This window comes from Neofelis nebulosa, chromosome 8, assembly GCF_028018385.1.
Source record: "Neofelis nebulosa isolate mNeoNeb1 chromosome 8, mNeoNeb1.pri, whole genome shotgun sequence".
Taxonomy (NCBI): Eukaryota; Metazoa; Chordata; class Mammalia; order Carnivora; family Felidae; genus Neofelis; species Neofelis nebulosa.
In genome coordinates this window covers 69,368,619-69,387,005 of record NC_080789.1, presented here as the reverse complement: position 1 = coordinate 69,387,005, position 18,387 = coordinate 69,368,619, and the positions used below count along the sequence as shown (strand labels likewise).

General features: G+C 34.0%; 1 protein-coding gene across 5 annotated transcripts in view; it reads left to right on the top strand.

Moving 5' to 3' along the window:
- ARID2 (AT-rich interaction domain 2) overlaps positions 1-18,387 on the top strand; it is a 180,709-nt gene that overhangs the window by 60,061 nt on the left and 102,261 nt on the right. The gene's annotated exons all lie outside the window — the stretch shown is intronic.

Below are 18,387 nucleotides of genomic sequence, written 5' to 3'. Positions count from 1 at the left end.
CCTCAGATTGACCCCCTGGGAGAGGTAGTATAAAGTTTTTTCTTTGCCTAGTAGAAGACTGGTGCATTTAGGTTAGGACATGGAATCTCAGGCCGCTTGCTCTATTTGTAGCCCTTGCACTGGGTTAATCATTCTTTGTTTTTTGTTATTGACTTCTAATATAATTGCATTGTTGTCAAAGATTGTGGTCTATGTGATCCTAGTATTTTATATGTGTTTAGACTTTAGGGCTTAGTATGTGGTCAGTTTTTATAAATATTCCCCATGTGTTTGAGAAGAATGTATATTTTCTAATTTAAATATTAGATTCAGCTAGCTAATATCTTTATTAATTTTTTTTATCTGCCTGAGCTGTCAGTAAATTAAACAAATCTGTTGAAATCTCTCACTAGCTGCAGTGGTAGATTTGTAATTTTCCCTGTGTTTGTAAATTTGTAAATTCTAACAACTTTTGCTTAACATATTTTGAGGTTATTTTATTAGTGTGTGTTGGTTTTAGAATTATCATATCTTCTTTGTAAGTTGAACTTTTTATCATTATATAGTGACCCTCCTTAAACCAAATATTGTTTGCTTTAAACCTATTTTCTCTTCTGATATTGCAATTCCCAGTTTATGTAATTAGACTATAACTAGTATAACCTTTGAACCTTTATATATACTTAAGAATTAGCTATCTTAAAAATAATATCTATTTTGATTTTTAATCCAGTTTTATTATCTGGCAGTAAATTCTCAAATTCATTAGTAATCATTTTTATTAATTTTGATTACTGGTATATTTGGACTTTTTTTTTTACTATCTTTAAGTTGTTTATTTTTCCCATTTTGTCTATATAATTTGAAAAATAATACATGTTTTGGTTTATTTGTTTTATTCCATTTATAAATACACTTGGCATAGAAATTGTACACTATTTCTGTTATTTTTAGAGGCCTCACTGGAAATGTTTCCATGTGTATTAGCAGTCTTAAGTTATCACTTCTGCTCTTGAACAATAAAAGGACCTTAGCTTACTTTCACTCTGATTATCTCTGTTCATATCTTGATTCTGGCTTCCTTTTTTTTTATCTTAATGCTGTAATTCTTGGACAGGTCTACTCTTTAACAAAAAATGTTATTATCTTCATTATTTTATAGGAACAGTGTGGGAATTTGGTGGGAACTAGTTATTTGAGTAAACATTTTACAAAGTACACAAAGCATAATTGTACAACTCAGTATAAAATATCTTAAGTATAACCATCTCCTAGAGGTCCTTGTTTATTTTATAGTTGAACATTTGAATGTTTTTTATATTTATTTGCAGGTTTATTAGTTTATTCAACAATTACTTGACCCTCTAAGACCTTCCTTCTAGAATTGTTTTCCTTCTTGAAGTACATCCTTTAGTATTTCTTCCTTTAGCGTAGGTCTTTTGGTGATAAACTTTTTGTTTGTCTGAAAGCCTTTTTTAAATACACATTATTAAAAGGTAGTTTTGCTGAGGATTTCTGTTTCCATGACTGATGTTTTTCTAACAGAACTTTGATGATACCATTCCACTGTCTTCTACCTTAAGTTATTGGTGATGAGTCCATTTCAATCCAATGCCATTCCCTTGTCAGTGATCTGCATTTTCTCTTTTACTGCTTTAAAGATTTTTCTCTTTTTCTTTGGGCTTGTGGAGTTTTATTACAATGTGCTTGGTGTACATTGCTTTTTACTTATTTTGCTGGGTGTGTGTTTTCTTCTTGTATAATTTGGGTCTTCCATCAGCTCTAGAAAATTTACAGCCATTATCTTTTCAATTCTCTTTTTGCTGTATTATTTATTTTATCTTTTGAGGATTCTAATGGCATTTATAAGGCATGTATTAGACACTATTATTGTATTTTCCTATTCCTTATTCAGTTTTTTGATTCCATATTTTATTTCTTTAAGTTTCTCTACACATTTATGTTATATGTCTCATGAACTGGTTATTGTTTATGTTGTCTAGCACTCATAGTATGTTTCCATGTGTGTTTGATAATCTTTGCTTCTGACCTCATCATCATAATTTTACTATTCAGAAAATCTGAGTGCCTAAACAGAGGGATTTTCTTGGAAAAAGATTTGTGTTGGGTTACTACAGACCTGGCACTACTTTAGCTATCTTTTAGAGTTCCTTGCTTTATATTGGGACTTCTTAAAGACATCTTTAACTTACCTCTACATTGAAAATCATGGTATTTCAGCCGTAGACATTAAATTTATCACTCAAAGTATGATACTTGAACAATGTATAAAACCACAGAAATTTTTACGGTAAGGAATATCATCAAACTTAAATGATTTGTCACCATTTCAAAACATTATGTATTTTCCCTTGACAGCTAGATTACATTTAAGTAGAAAAGTGAAGTCTTTTATTCATTTCCATTTTTTTTTTTTTTAATTTTTTTTTTCAACGTTTATTTATTTTTGGGACAGAGAGAGACAGAGCATGAACGGGGGAGGGACAGAGAGAGAGGGAGACACAGAATCGGAAACAGGCTCCAGGCTCCGAGCCATCAGCCCAGAGCCTGACGCGGGGCTCGAACTCATGGACCGTGAGATCGTGACCTGGCTGAAGTCGGACACTTAACCGAATGCGCCACCCAGGCGCCCCATATTCATTTCCATTTTATTAAAACAACACTGACTTGATGTGTGCTGAGTGGTCACGATTGATCAGATTTACTATTTTCACTCTTTTCTTAAACAGTGATTTGAGATCAAGAAGCATATTGTTCAATCACTGTAGAAGAATTTTGGCAGTTCCTCAAAAAGTTAAACATAGAATTACCCTATGATCCAGCAATCCCACTCCTAGGTTGGGATAAGAATTGAAAACAAGTATTCAAACAGTTTGCTCATGAATGTTCATAGCAGTACTGTTTGCAACAGGCAAAATTTGGGAAAACCCAATGTCTGTCAACTGATTAATAGATAGACAAGATGTAGTATAATCATGCAATGGAATATTATTTGACCACAAAAAAGGAATGTACTTACAACATGGATTAACCTTGAAAACATTAAAAGAAAGTAAAAGAAGCCAGACACAAAAAGTTACACATCATATGATGTGTTTATATGAAGTATCCAGAATAATCAAATCCATAGGGACAGAAGAACAAAAATAGGAGTGACTTTTTTAATGGGTACAGGGTTTCATTTTGAGGAGATGAAAATATTTTGGAACTAGATAGAGGCAAAGGCACCGCATTACAAATGTTCTAAATACCACTGAATTATATACTTAATAGTTACATTTATGTTATGTGAATTTTTCCTTACTAATTTTTAATGAACTACTGGGACCTCATCAAAATAAAAAGCTTCTGCACAGAGAAGGAAACAGTCAGCAAAACTAAAAGGCAGACTACAGAATGGGAGAAGATATTTGCAAATGACATTATCAGATAAAGGGTTAGTATCCGAAATCTATAAAGAACTTATCAAACTCAACACCCCAAAAACAAATAATCCAGTGAAGAAATAGGCAAAAGACATGAATAGACACTTCTCCAAGGAAGACATCCAGATGGCCAACCCACACATGAAAAAATGCTCAACATCACTCATCATCAGGGAAATTCAAATCAAAACCACAATGAGATACCACCCTACACCTGTCAGAATGGCTAACATTAACAACTCAGGCAACAACAGATGTTGGCGAGAATGTGGAGAAAGAGGATATCTTTTGCATTGTTGGTGGCAATGCAAGCTGGTGCAGCCGCTCTGGAAAACAGTATGGAGGTTCCTCAAAAACTAAAAATAGAACTACCCTACAACCCCGCAATTGCAGTACTAGGCATTTATCCATGGGACACTGGTGTGCTGTTTCGAAGGGGCACATGCATCCCCATGTTCAACCGATCGAGCCACCCAGGTGCCCCTGCACCCCCATGTTTATAGCAGCACCATCAACAATAGCCAAAATATGGAAAGAGCCCAAATGTCCATCGATGGATGAATGGATAAAGAAAATGTGGTGTGTATATATATATATATATATATATATATATATATATACACACACACACACAATGGAGTATTACTTGGCAATCAAAAAGAATGAAATCTTGCCATTTGCAGCTACATGGATGGAACTGGAGGGTATTATGCTAAGTGAAATTAGAGAAAGGCAAAAATCATATGACTTCACTCATATGAGGGCTTTAAGACACAAAACAGATGAACATAAGGAAGGGAAACAAAAATAATATAAAAACAGGGAGGAGGACAAAACAGAAGAGACTCATTAATATGGAGAACAAACTGAGGGTTGCTGGAGGGGTTGTAAGAGGTGGGATGGGCTAAATGGGTAAGCAGCATTAAGGAATCTACTCCTGAAATCATTGGTTCACTATATGCTAACTAATTTGGATGTACATTTTAAAAAATAAAAAATAAAATAAAAAAAAATAAAGTTCAGAGATAGACCCTCACCAAAAAAAAAAATTTTTTTTAAAGCATATTGTTAGCTTCTAATTGATCTTATGGAAGAGAGCAGATTATGGAATTGAATTCATGTGTAGCCTTCTTGATGCACATGAGTATAATGTTACTTAAAACTGCATTCAGCTTACTAAACTGAGTAAATCTTACTCTTCAGGTTGGGTTTTCCATAACAAATAGAATTGAAATTTGTGCATTTCTCTTTCATATACAGTTCTCTGTTTACTGAGTTGATTCATACTTCATGCATCAGTGGTTTTGTTAAACTCTAAATTATCTACGGATATGCATGTGGGATAATAGTTGCTCTTCCAAATCATATGTCACTAATGTTATATGCCAGTATATAATGTCATTTGATAAGGTGATTTTTGCCAATAGTTTCTTCTGGCTTTTCTCTAATCATAATATTTGTTAAGAAGCAAATATCATGTGCTTAGTTTAAAAACCTGTCAATTGAGTAAATTATGTTTCTCTGGTGAGCAGTATAACTTCAAAGGCTGCCTCTTTAATCTTGGTTTCTCCTCAGTTTTTTGGACAAAGTCTGCCAGTTTCCATCTGGAAAGGATTGTGGGGTGAAGAGTTGCTCTGTTGAAATTTAGTTAGTTTACAAAGAGGTCACTGGTTTGAAAGTGATTGAGGCTTCAGCAGCTTTATATCACTATTTGTTAAAGTATCATTATTGACCACACAGTGGGCTCTAGGGGCATATGGATAGTTAGTCAAACATGATATAATGTTTAAAAATTATTGTACCTTATGTTTTGCACTTTTCTGATGTGTGTGAAATCATCACACTTAAAGGTTTATTTATCTCAATAGTATTCATATTGTCTATCATTAGAGTCATTCCCTACTGACATTAATTATCTTCATCCGTGTGGTGGGGTTTGGTACTGTTTTCAGCAACATCTTTATACTTCATTGAAGTATTTTTCAGGTAGCCATTTAATTTTGTGACATACCTGAAATACAACAGGTATGATGAAAAACTACAGATTTGACCAGTAGCAAATTTTAAACTCTGGATATAATCAAGATGAACCAAATATTAGTCATTGTAACATGTGTTCAACATTTAAAAACATGGAACGCAATAGGATCTCTGTGGAAATAATTTTATATTTCACAAAGTTGTGACATGTATGTACAAAACTGCTTTTCCCTGTTAAACTGCTCATAGCTAGTGGATCACTTGATGAATTCCAGGGACTGACAGTGATCCATTCTGGGAGTTTCTGGTGACTTAGTTCATTGTTTATGTCTTTCATGTTCCATATTTTGCAGTTAGGGTTAGAATTGGATTCAAACAACAGTGCCTTCACCAATATAGAAGTCTATTTTGCCATCACCTAAAAATCTGGAAATATGTGATAAAAGGCTCTATAGTAGCTCTGTTAAACAGTACTCAGGGATCCAGGTTGCTTTTATCTCATTACTCTGCCATGCATAGCCTACATTGCCAAGGTCACCTTACAAACCTAGATGGCTTCTTTAGTTTCCACCATTATCAGTGTTCAGCAGGAAGAAGGAAGGAATAAAAAGGTGGAGAAGGTAAATGCCAGCTGTGTTTAAGGAAGGTTCCTGGAAACTGTCCTAGGTAACCTTATTTAGATCTTAAACTGTCCAGAATTTAGGAATATGGCCACACCTAGAATGAGGAGCCTATGAAGCATATTCTTTATTCTTTTTTTAAAATGTTCATTTATTTATTTATTTTTTTTTTTTGAGAGAGCGTGCACACTTACGCATAAGTGGGGGAGAGAGAATTCCAAGCAGGCTCCACAGTCAGTGTGGAGCCCGACTCCGGACTTCAACTCATGACCATAAGGTCATGACCAGAGCTGAGATCCAGAGTCAGATGCTTAACAGACTGAGCCACCCAGGCGTCCCAAGTGTCCTTTATTCTGCTGGCATGTGCCCAGCGAAAATTTGAGGATTTTTTATTACTGTGGAAGATTTAGTGTCTGCTTTATTCTATCACCTCCATTCTTATTTCCTTAATATTTTTTCTTTAAGTTAGATCCCTTATAACTTAAGTAACTGTATATAAAATGTAAATAATACATTGTCATGTTAAATAGTAACACCTACCCAGAAAAGAAAAGAACTTTTAAAAAAGTCAGTAGAATACAAAGGTAACAATGAGCCCATTCCCCTAGATGTTTACTCTTTGTTAAAGGGGATATTCGAACTGAAAAGGTAGCAAAGAAATGCTAACATCAAATTGAGAAATATTTTATTTTACTGTAGGTCATTTGTACTAGCCACATTTACTAGCCACTAGATCACTAGCTGGGTGATCTTAAGAAAGAAGAAAGAATTATGCCTATAACCGGGTTGCAGCAGAACATTGTCGTTATGCTTCTATAACTAATATTCTATATAATTTTATCATTTTGTATCTTGATTTTAAAAGTGTAAAGATAAGGATATCAATACTAGGAGACAATCAAAGCTCAAAACACACTAGAAAATGTGAACTGTTGTAATAATATAAATAATCACTGTTTAATTAGGAATGGATCATTATTACCTGGTCAGCCTCATATAAAGTATAAAGCAAAAGAAATTCAATACTTTGTTTTAATTGTATATTTTATTCTTAGGCAGCAGATTACACTGTCTAAAGGTATTTTGTCCATGGAAATATGGCTTTTTCTATATTCAACTTATATTCAACAGAGAATAAAAATACCAGAACTTCTCAGTAGTTCTATCTTTTGTTTGTGGGTGGTTAAATTTAGATGCCCCAGCGTTGGTACATTGTCTCACTTATGGAGAACTAAAGTGTTATAAGGGGAGTTTGGAATGGATCTCAAAGAATTTGAGGAAAAACTAGAGAATGGAGATTTTCAAATCTAGGAAATAAATTTAAAACCTGATTTGTGTACTCAGCAAACATTTATTGAATATCTATTGTATGTTCAGAATGTTACTGCTTTTCCTCAATGTTCCTGCAGAGTAGCAATAGAATATAAATTTTGGTGGAAACGATACAGACAGGAGAAATTACTGACTGAAAGAATTAAACTTAGTTAACTTTATACCCTATCATGTGCCAACCAGCACACTTCTTTTGGAGCAATGAATAAGACATACATTGCAAAAAGAGGTTATCAAATAATATTTTCAATTTTTGAATGATTTATTCTCTGAATGTTGAGTTTTAAATTTGTATTTATTTTCTTAGAGCTCAGTGAAAATGTAATTCTATTACTTCTGTTTTCTGTTGTTTCTAGTGAGTACTTGAATGTATTTCTTATCTTGCTCTTTTGAGGATAATCTGTCTTATTTTTCTTCTGACTGCCTTTAATAATTTCTTTTTTCTTTGGTTTTCAAAACTTTTATATGTAATACGCAAATACGGATTTTTTAAAACACTCTCTGTGTTTGAATAATCCCAACATATGAAGCTCCATTGACTGTTTTTACTGGCTTTTGTTTTGATTGGTTCTTGTATCTGTTGCCTCCTGATTTTTCTGGTTTTCTCTTGACTGTATACTGGATTGTACTTGAAAACCAATTACAGACATAATTTGAGACCTGAAATTATACTGTTTTTCTCCAGAAATTTGTGGATAGTTTGCTTATGACAGGAATCAAGAATTAGGAATCTAGGATAATTTTAATCCAATTTCATGGATTAAAATTTTCTGAGCTCCGGAAATAACTCCAAATTAGCTGGAAGTCTCTGCAAGGCTTTGTTACTTGTTTACCTTACTGCTAGAATGAAAATTTTCAGGGTCACAATTGAGGACAGTGGTTTTGTTTGTCTTCTCTTAAGACTCTCCAGGTTGTCAAATATACTTCTTAATCTTAACTGCCTTTTCCAAAATTCATACAAAGCAAATGTGACCTTCAATGCTAAATATGCCTCTCTGAGGGTGCCTTGGGTGGCTTAGTCAGTTAACTGTCCAATTCTTGACTTTGGCTCAGGTCATGATCTCACGGTATGTGGGTTTGAGCCCTGCGTCAGGCTCTGTTCTGACAGTGTGGAGCCCACTTGGGATTCTGTCTTCCTCTTTCTCTCTGCCCCTCTTCTGCTTACTCTCTGTATCTCTCTCAAGATAAATAAAAATAAACTTAAAAAATAATAAAAAAATAAATATGCCTTTCTGGATTTCTGTCTTCTCTCTTGGTCCAAATAATCTTCACTACTTTCTCATTCTCTGATGCCATTGGGCAACATAAAAAAATGAATATTCATATTTTTCCAGCTCTTCTGGTTCTCATTGGGAACATGGGTTCTAAATGGTCTTTGCTGCCATTTTTGGAAGTAAAAATACCCATTTCATTTCTTTCTCTTTTTCTTATTCTTTTTTTTTTTTTTTTTTTTTTTTTTTTTTGAGAGAGAGAAGGAGAGTGAGAGAGCATGCCCACGAGTTGGGGAGGGGCAGAGGGAAAGAGGGAGAGAAAATCCCAGGCAGGCTCCACACCCAGCATGGAGCCGGACACAGGGCTTGCTCCCACCTCCATTGAGATCATGAGCTGAGCTGAAATCAAGAGTGGGATGTTCAGCTGACTGAGCCACCCAGGCACCGCAGAATACCCATTTCAGATCTTGAGTTTCTTTAAAAAACAACCCACCTTCAAGGGTTTTCATTGCACTTCTGTTAATTAACATATTTTCTGATTAAATAATAATCTGTAATTTCCAGTTTAATATATCCTTTGATTATCTTATTTGAAAGAAGTCTAATGTGTAGAATAATAATAGTAAAATATTGCATATGTGCATTTTAGTTGTTTCTTTTTTCAAACCCTACTCTGATTTTGAGAAATTGTGAATTGATTTAATCATATGACTATATGGCAGTGTGTACTCAATTTTTCAGCAGAGTAGTCTTTTTCTAATGATTTAACAGTTCTTCAATAAATTTTTTTCACAGTTCATAGCTACTTGTAAAGATATTTAGATTTAATTATTTTTTACCACGTTGAGGCAAAGTAATCAGTAGTTGATACTATTTTCTATGTATTCAAAATGTCAGCTTGTAAATTTAAAGTACATACTCCTGAATAAGATAAACAGATTTGCAATAACATATAGTTAATATGTTTGTCCTTCAAACTCAAGAATTATATGTATTAAAATCTAATCGTTTTGAAGTCAAAGACATAGTTGTTCTTTGCCATTGTAAAATAGCAGTCAATTTATAGATGAGTTTTATTCGGTAACTTTACTTATAATCAGTTGTTTGGAAATGAGTGTGAAGTTTTGATGGAAATGTCATAATAACTCCTCGGCTGGCCTCCAGTGCTTACTTATTAACGACTTGTGACAGAATTTCACCTTCAAATGATCTTCTTAATGGAAAAAGTATTTTAAGTTCTTTTCTGCAGTTGTTAGCATACATATCTCTTCCTTTCTTCATTCTTGATGGGGTGTTTTGTTTTCTTTCTTTCTTGTTTGCTTTGTTGGATGGATTAGGAAACAGATACTTCTAGGAAGGAGCATCTTGTTAAACTCTGCATAAAAGAATGTATAGTCATTTTCTAGATGGTTTGATTCAGTTATGCTAGGACTTTTATTTCCATCGGAGGCAGAGCCTTTGGACTCTTGAGTTCCCATCCCTTTGTTTGGAAAGCATATTCATAGGTCAGATATTCATTGGGAATTTCCCAATTTATTGGAAATTCTTAATGTTTACTTTTATAGATGAATAAGATCAGCATTTCTTAGTGGAAAAACTATTGGCATTTGAGATGGTACAAATCTCTATGCCTGATAGTACCTTTAGCATTCCTGACTGCTGCCTCCTAATTACTCATAATGGTGCCAAACAAAAATGTGACAAAAATGGCCCCACAATTTTTCGGACAGTCTCTGGCATGGTATTGCCCTGAATTGAGAATTACTGAATTGGATCAGGAACTTTGTTACGGTAGCTTTTTACTGCCTAACAGAATTTTAATTCTTAGAAGTAGAAAGGTTAAGGTATGTCTATTGTTTTTCAGGACTACATGCTTATTCATCTTTAATTCTTATTTGTTCTGATTCATCGTATAATAATATATGTCAATAATCAACTTAAAGTGTTCTATTCTCAAGCCAGTAATTTTCACACTGCTTTATAGAGCTGCTAAGTGTTCTGCAAAGGTACCTTAAGCCACAAAGGAGATGGTATTGGGATAGAAGAGGTGGGCAGGATTCTCCAGCAGGTACACTTTTCCTTCTACTTATTTACAAACTGTGCTTTCAGACAAGACCTCTTTCTGACCTAAGTTGTATCATCTTTCTTCTCCCAGAACAGGAACAGTAGATTAAAAAAATGAAGCATGGCTTATGACAAAAGTGTCCAAAAGTTTTTTGACATATAATTTCTAGACCACATGTTACTATACAGAGTATTAATTGTTCAGGGGAAAGTTAAATTGTCTAATAGGTCATTTTAAATAAAACAATAAATTTGAAGAGCATTGTTTGTTTCCATTGTAATCTTAATAATTTTATTCGTGTGTGTATTAATTAAATAAGGTTTCCATTGTGAACTTTATTAAAACCATGGTATCTGTTGGAAGTCTTCCAAGTCATTAGACTAAGTTTTACATTGTAGTATCTTGATTCTTTGTGGGTCGTACTTCTGTTGCATATTTTGAATAAGTGCAACAGAAAATTACCGTCTATTTTTTCTCCTAAAAAAGAAATGGTAACTATTTCCTAAATTCAAAACAGTTACATGGTGATTTCTACGTTGTGATTGAAGAAATTCATGCTAGGTGCTTAGATTCTGGAGGAATTCCTAATATGTAATGTTTTTGGTTTTTTGTTAAGAAGTAAATGTAATAAAATGTATACTATTTAGACAGTGGAATACTTGCTGTCAGTTAATTATAGATCTAAAAGTTGGGGGGAAGAAACTAAAGATTTACAGACTTTGTAAGAATGGATAGACCAATAAAATGACATAAGCTCTCAAAGGTAATTTATTTTCTAGGAATATTAATTTCTAGAGATATTTGGCTGATCATATAGCCTATGATTAACCTAGTGATTTTCTCTATCTCTTTCTCACACACACACACGAGGATACTTCTGTGGGTCCATTGGTACTACTAAGCTTTTTTTTTTTTTTTTTTTTTGTTATTGATTACTTTTTTAAAATTATTGGGAAATATGGGGAAACTATCTTACATAAATGACCTAGAACTCTCCGCTCTATCTCTGTATTTTATTCATTTCCTAATAAAGTTTGGAATAATACACTTACAAAGGCACAGTTGAGTGTGTAGCAATAAGACTAATGAGAATTCAGACAGATAGCTCAACATACAAATAGTAAACTTGGATTGAGTGATTCAAAAAGCTAATTTTTAAGTGAGGTCTCAGATCTCCAGGACCAGTTGTAGCTCCAGGTTATGCTCTTTGTTCTGATTGTGTTATCATAATGGATGTGTGTTATTTTTCCTGTGTACTTTAATTGGTTAAACAGGCACAGTTTCCCTAAGGGTAATAGATTTTTCTTCTTCATTTGGCCAGTTTTCACTGTCTTAGGTCACAAAACAAAGTACAGTTATTCAGTAATGAAATTAATTTAAATATTATGTGATAGAACTGATTCTGAACAGGAATTTCATAATATTCTTCATACTTAGATATTGTTTTGATCTTGAATAATTTAGCATGATAGTATATATTCCCTTTTCTCTTAATTTCTGGGAGACTTTTCACCACAAGTTCCAATCTTTTTCCCATTGCAGGGAAACTTACTTTCTTGGAATATTCTACTTCTGTCCTTTTTTTCTTGGAATTTTTATATTCTGGGTTTTAAAACGTGGAAGAGTTCTTAAATTATTTAAGAAATGGGGTAAATACTATCTTTTCTAATGATTTAGAAGTAAATCCAGATATTTATAAAGGGTATGTTTTAGTTTAGGTATATATTGTATTACATCTTGTGCCTCATTTACGTACCAGTATCAAAGTTCCATCTAGAACCTTCACCCTGTAAAGGATAATTTCTACCCACTGTGTAGCTACTTCAAGTCTGTTCTCATGCAATCACTGCTTTCTAGCTAACTGCCATGCTCCACTGCAGTCTCAAGATGACCCATTCCATTTGTAATAAACTCTCTGATATCTTCGACCTTGTCTTAGAGTACTCTGCCCTGCTTTCTTCTTCCTTGGTCTTTCTTTTCTTCCCTTCTACTCCTTTACTCCGCTCTCTCTTACATACTTTTCAATTCATTTCTTCTTTCCTTTTCCCTTCTTCTCATCCATTTCATATCCTTTCTGTTCCTCTTTCTGTCCCTTCCTACTTCTTGTCTCCCCAAATCATCTTCTTTCCAACTTAAACTAAAATCTCTTACACTGGATAACACTACTACTACTTGGGTACCATCTCAAGAAATGACCACATTCTCTTTGTATAAAGAAGCCATTTTAAAATCTTATTATTTTGCTTAAATTCCACAGATTGCATTGCTGGCTTCTATACTCTTTTTACATATCCTTTTAATTTATTAAGAAAATGGAAATTGGTATATATGATTTCTTTTTAAACTTTTCCTATCACTTCAAAATTATCAACATCTTGTTTTCTCCTCACTCTAGACTCAGAATGAATAACTTTTATACCTATACTCTATTTTTTCCTTGATAACATAAAAGCAAAACATATTTACTGTAGACAAGTCAGTAACTACAAATACATCAAAAATATTTTTAAAAAATTGCTTCTAACACTGTTCTCAACATTTTCTTGTATGTTCTTTAAGACTTATTTGCATATATTTATTTTTTTTTTTTTAATTTTATTTTTCAACGTTTTTTATTTATTTTTGGGACAGAGAGAGACAGAGCATGAACGGGGGAGGGGCAGAGAGAGAGGGAGACACAGAATCGGAAACAGGCTCCAGGCTCCGAGCCATCAGCCCAGAGCCTGACGCGGGGCTCGAACTCACGGACCGCGAGATCGTGACCTGGCTGAAGTCGGACGCTTAACTGACTGCGCCACCCAGGCGCCCCTGAAACATATATTTTAAATAAATCATACGGTCCACTGCATTTTCTAATTTCTTATTATAACATCTCAAATATTCTCACTTTATTAAGTATTCTTTTACAACACCATTTTTAGGGACTGCATAGAATTCTCGTGCATAAACTTGTGCCAGTTCCCTATCTGATAGATTGTTCTTCATCCTTATAAATGGTGATGAATAACTTTGAATATATCTTTGAATACATTTCTGAATTATATGTTTAGTTATTTCCTTAGGGTAATTTGCTAGAGGAAAGATTTCTGAGATCAAATGATACTCATGTGTTTAGTACTTTTAATGAATATTGCTAAAGTCCCCTCCAGAAAGGTTTTACCAGTATACATTTCTACCCTGTGTATGAGTTTCTGCTTACCCAAACCTTTGCCAAAATTGGGTGTTAAGGGTTTTTAAACTCCTTTCACATTTCAATTTGCATTTCTTGTATCAAATATTCCTTTTTTAAAAAAAAAATATATCATTTGCTCATTTAAAAAATTATAATATGGGTACTATTCATAATAACTTGAACTTTAAGATCTAAACGTATGTGTGTGTATACATATATGCATATATGAGAAATATTTTTCCAGGTTATTGTCTATCATTTAGCATTGTGTTACTTTTTGCCTTATTAGAAGTTTTAAAATTTTCATGAGATAAACATTAGTCTTTTTCTTTTTCAATTTTTAAAATTTATGTTCATTTTTGAGAGAGTGCACACACACACACACACACACACACACACACACACACACAGAGGCAAGTGAGGGAGGGGCAGAAAGAGAGAATGACACAGAATCCAAAGCAGCTGCAGGCTCTGAGCTGTCAGCACAGAGCCCGACACGGGGCTCGAACTCATGGACTGCGAGATCATAACCTGAGCCAAAGTCGGACACCCAACTGACTGAGCCACTCAGGCACCCCTGAGGTAAACATTACTCTTAATTTGTGCGTGCTTCCTCTCATGCTGGACAGTGCCTTCCCCACTCTAATATTCTAACTATGTTAACATATATTTTTCTGTATTTTCTTTAATTTTTAAGTTTACATTTAATCTCTAACTCATCTGGAAATATTTTGGTCTGTAAGGTATGAGGTAAAAATTTTTAATTGTTTTTCAATAATAAATTAGTTATCCTAGAATTAACGAATATGCCATTTGTTTCCTTTTTTATTTTTTATTTTATTATTTATTTTTTAAGTTTTTATTTAAATTCTAGGTAGTTAACATACAGTGTAATAGTGATTTCAGGGGTAGAATTTAGTAATTCATCACTTACATATAACACCCCGGTGCTCATGATAACAAGTGCCCATCGCTTGCCTAACCCACTCCACAGCAACCCTCAGTTTGTTTTGTGTATTTAAGAGTCTCTTATGGTTTGTCTCCCTCTCTGTTTTCTCTCACTTCCCCTATGTTCATCTGTTTTGTTTCTTAAATTTCATATATGAATGAAATCATATTGTATTTGTCTTTTTCTGACTGACTTACTTCATTTAGCGTCATACACTCTAGCTGCATCCTTGTCGTTGCAAATGGCAACACTTCATTCTTTTTGATGGCTGAGTGATATTCTGTTACACACACACACACACACACACACATATATCTTCTTTATCCATTCATTGGTTATCAATGGACGTTTGGGCTCTTTTCATAATTTGACTACTGTTGATAGCATTGCTATAAACATTGGGGTGCATGTGCCCCTTTTAATCAGCTCTTTTGTATCCTTTCAATAAATATCTACTAGTGCAATTGCTGGGTCATAGGGTAGTTCTCTTTTTAATTTTCTGAGGAACCTCCATACCGTTTTCCAGAGTGGCTGCACCAGTTTGCATTCCTACCAGCAATGTAAAAGGGTTCCCTGTTCTCCACATCCTCACAAATATCTGTTGTTTCCTGTGTTGTTAATTTTAGCCATTCTGACAGGTATGAGGTGGTATCTCATTGTGGTTTTGATTTGTATTTCCCTGATGATAAGTGATGTTGAACATCTTTTCACAAAATGCTACCTTTTTTATATTGGACAATGCTTTTCTCTGTTCTATTCCATTAATATATATCTTCATTCCTTTTTTAATATTATACCTTTTAATAAATTTGTTAATTGTAATTAGCCTTTTCATTAAAAAAGTAATCATGAGCACTGTTTAAAATATGAAGGTAACCATTATTATAGTCTTTTTATTTTATCCCAGAAATACTTTGTCATATACGAGCAAGTGTGTCATATATTGGTTAAAAAGTCTGTTTTTAGGTTGTTTATTCCGATACTTTTCCATAGTGGAAGAATTATCTGTAGATGAAGATAGAACAAATGCATCATTGTATACATTTAATGAATCAATAAATTATGATCCTCCTTTTAAAAAAATTCCATGTCAGTTATGCACTATTTTTATGTTGAAACTTAAATTAACATTTTTCCATCTTGCCTGAAATCAGTTTTTCTTGCAAATTCTGGGACACTCACATTTTTACTTTTTTTATAAAAGGACTCAAATCAATTTCTGGGCAAGTAAGGATAATGATAGGTAAGGATAAATCCAAGTCTCTCCATATATCCTCCAATATCATGAAAGACCAACAAGAAGAACAAATAAAACAACAAAATCAGATGTGCCTGGATGGCTTACTCAGTAGAGTATGCGACTCTTGATGTCGAGGGTGTGAGTTTGAGCCCCACATTGGATGTAGAGCTTACTTAAAAGTAAACAATCTTAGGGGCGTGTGGGTGGCTCAGTCGGTTAAGCATCCAACTTCACGTCAGGCTCTGTGCTGACAGCCCAGAGCCTGGGGCCTGCTTTGGATTCTGTGTCTCTTTCTATCTCAAAACATAAATAAACATTAAAATTTTTTTTAAATAAACAATCTTTAAAAAAATGTGCAAAATCCATGCCCTCAACATGACAAGAAGACTGAATGCTACAAACTTCAAGTTTCCTGCAAGTGGAAAAATAAAATCCCAAATCCCAGCAGAGATATTTCTTTCTTCTGACACAAGCATTTGTGTAGAAAAAGTGCAGTTCTGAAAAACTGGAGGAAACGAGGATTGCTCTAAAATCACTGTCAGAGAAACCACACCTTAAGTACAAAAGAGAGCACTGACTATAAGTCTTTGGGCTTAATAGTGTATGTGATTTGAGGTGGCAGTCTCTGAAAAGTATTTTTTCTGGGGGAAAAGAGAATAAAAGAGAAGGGAAAAAAGCACCATTTGGAGATTGGGTAGGGAAGGAAAAAGAAGCAAAAGGGGGGGAACTTAAGGTCCTGCAAGATAAATTAGAAACCTCTTCCTCCAAATTAGAAGATGCACAAATACTTTCCTTACAACACAACCACTAGAAAAAGTTATCCATTAAAGAAACCATACTTTGGTACTCTAACAAAAGAGAGACTCTTGAAATAGGAATCTTGTGGACCATCTCAAAGTCGAAATAGGTGAAGCCTTGTAAATCTATGGAAAGCCTCCACTATAAGAAGAAAACATAAGAATCAAAATATCTTAGTAGATGAACACCTGCAACTTCAAAAAGAAAACAACCACACAGTGGAAGAAAACCATAACATAGCTCTCCAAAGTGGCTGAAATACCCTCAAATGCACACTTAGAGATATGAAAACCAACTAGAACCATACATTTAAAACCAAAGAAACAAAAGAGAATTGATTTCCCCACCCCCAGAACCCATAAAATCACTAAGAAACCTAGGAAGAAATGGGAAGAAAGTTGGTTGAACCCAAGAAAGATATGGAAGGAAGAGATAAAAATCATCTTAGAAATGAATTCTAAATTCTAGGATGCCCGAAGGAGAATGAACTCAACTGAAGACTTAATAAAGAACATTGAAGAAAGTCAGAAAAATAATCAAGACGAGGAAAAATGAATTAAACAAGTAAAACAGGTAAAAGAGAAATGGTTGTAATGGAAGTGAGACAAAAAGAGATTCAACATATATGTATAATTGAATTAGAGAAACTAAACAATGGAAACATTATTTAAAACTATAATATAAAAAAAATTTCCAAGGGTGCCTGGGTGGCTCAGTCGGTTAAGTGCCTAAGTTCAGCTCAGGTCATGATCTCATGGTTTGTGAGTTCAAGCCCCGCGCTGGGCTCTGTGCTGACAGCTCAGAGCTTGGAGCCTGCTTTTTAGACTCTGTGTCTCCCTCTCTCTCTGCCCTTCCCCCACTCATGCTCTTTCTCTCACAAAAATAAATAAACATTAAAAAAATTTTAAAAATATATGAAATTTCCAAAAATAAAAGATGTGCATCTACATATTGAAAGGACCGTAGAGTACCTAGAGAAGTTGATATTAAGCAGTCCATTTTGAGTCATATCTTTATAGTAAAGTGTTAGAGTTTAAAGACAAACAATTTTGAGAGCCTCCAGGTAAACAAAACAAAACAACCTGTAGGGCAAGAGAATTAAACTGGAACACACTTCTTAATGGAAACATACAAAGCAAAGTGCCAGTGGAGTAGTGTCGTCAAGAAACAAGGAAAAGAGTCAACCAAGAATTTTGTAAAGTCAAGGTGTTCTTGTATAGGAAAGGTATGTACAGCGCTCAAAGTTGTTATCATTTCCTTACTTTTGACAACATTTAGTAGCATGGCTCTGAAACAGTGGAGGGTTCCCGACAGCATATGTAACACACTACCATCCCAGCAGATTGGATTGAGCTGCCAAAAATGACCATCAGGGATTCATTAAGAAATCTTGGTCATTAATTAATTTAACAATTTTTTTTATCTTCTAAGAGTTTGTCACAGAACTTTAAAACCTAACATTTCCCTCCAAATTTTTTCCTTTTCAGTAGTTATTAAGAAGTTCATAATTCGTGCAGTACACTTGATTACAGACACATTTATGGCAGTTTTAGCCTATAAATCTCTAGAGTTCCGTGAATTTCAACATTAGTTGA